The 1,799-nt window shown below is 40.4% G+C and overlaps 1 pseudogene; it reads right to left on the reverse strand.

Moving 5' to 3' along the window:
- Window positions 1–1,471: 1,471 nt before the first annotated feature.
- LOC118986085 (uncharacterized) lies at window positions 1,472–1,574 on the reverse strand (annotated as a pseudogene).
- Window positions 1,575–1,799: the final 225 nt, after the last annotated feature.

Here is a 1,799-nt window from a genome sequence, read left to right on the forward strand (position 1 = left end):
GAATAAAAACTATTTAACCACTGCTTTGTGTCAACAACTACTATATAATCTGGAAACTGAATCAGATAAGGACTGTTTAAAAATACATAGTTATTACAGAGTGTCTCTTTTGAACCTGAAAGAGTTAAAGATTTTCAGTAGAAGTCAACTATATTGCTATCTTGTTTCATTTTAAGAGGTATTTTAAAAAATACAGTATAGCCATGTGGACACTGTGCTAGAAACTCAATGAAGATGTGCCTGGGACAGCAGGTGCCCCCGAGAGGCTGGCGACTCCCAGGTTGTGGTCTGGGGTCTCCTCGTTTTCTGTTTTAACGGCAGCACCTAGAGCAGTTCCTGAAACCTTGCAAACCGCTCTACAAAGTCGTAGAATAGAAAAGTGAATGCCTAAGGCCCGCTTTTCAGTTTCACATAAATTTATTTAATAGTCTTTAAACGTCTCTGTGGTAGGCAGAATAATGATTCCTCAAAGACGTCTGTAGGCCTAAACCCGTGACTAGGCTAGCTTACGTGGCCAAGGGCAATTAAGGCTGCACATGGGATTAAAGTCGCTAGTCAGCTAACTGTAAAATAAGACAGGTATCATGGCTTATCCAAACGGCCTCATGCAAACACAGGGGTTCTCCCACGGGCAGAAGTGGGAGAACAAGAGAGAGATGGCAGTGCGGAGAGGACTGGGCNCGCTCTACAAAGTCGTAGAATAGAAAAGTGAATGCCTAAGGCCCACTTTTCAGTTTCACATAAATTTATTTAATAGTCTTTAAACATCTCTGTGGTAGGCAGAATAATGATTCCTCAAAGACGTCTGTAGGCCTAAACCTGTGACTAGGCTAGCTTACGTGGCCAAGGGCAATTAAGGCCGCACATGGGATTAAAGTCGCTAGTCAGCTAACTGTAAAATAAGACAGGTATCATGGCTTATCCAAACGGCCTCATGCAAACACAGGGGTTCTCCCACGGGCAGAAGTGGGAGAACAAGAGAGAGATGGCAGTGCGGAGAGGACTGGGCTGAATGCTCCTGGCTTTGAAGGGGGAGGAAGGGAGCCCTGAGCCGAGGAGACTGGGCCACCCCTGCAACTGGAAATAGATGGAAGCTTCCAGAGAGGAACTCACTCTGCTTGGTCTTAGCACAGTGAGATCTTTTGGGATTTCTGGGCACAGAGCCGTAGTGTAATGTATTTCTGCTGTTTTAAACCACTAATTTTGTGGTGATTTGGTAGAGCGGCAGTAGAAAACTAAAACAGCTTCTTATTTGCCATTGTTTACATTTTAAATTAGTTTCCTTTTATATCTATGGTTTCCTTCTCTTTGTTGCAGCCGTATCTGTACATAATATTTAAATTTTTTACTTTCCTTCACTTCAGCCTATATTTGTTCTCTTGTAGAAATTTTTTTCTTGTTTGTGAACTTGAGCAAGTTAATTCTTCTGAGCTTCAATTTCTATACTTGAAGTTAATCATACCACCTTTTTATGCTGTTGGGGCATTAGAGATAATTTTTTATACATTTTTAAAATTTGAAACAAATAAGAACAGGTACTACACTTGATCTTAGCCAAAAGGCTGAGAAGGGATATACATTTTTTATTTTTTATTTTTTTAGTTACAGGTTACATTTAACAGTATTTTGTATTAGTTTCAGATGTACAGAATAGTGGTTAGACTATCACATACTTTACAAAGTCCCCCACTGATATTTCCAGCACCCGGCTGGCACCATGAGATAATGCTTTAAAGCACCAGGTACAGAGAAGGCTTTTTACAAATTATTACTACTGTTACATAAATAGTGAACGCTCA

Source organism: Sturnira hondurensis, unplaced genomic scaffold (genome assembly GCF_014824575.4).
Source record: "Sturnira hondurensis isolate 20B ecotype Veracruz unplaced genomic scaffold, ASM1482457v3 Scaffold0004136, whole genome shotgun sequence".
In the NCBI taxonomy this organism is placed as follows: domain Eukaryota; kingdom Metazoa; phylum Chordata; class Mammalia; order Chiroptera; family Phyllostomidae; genus Sturnira; species Sturnira hondurensis.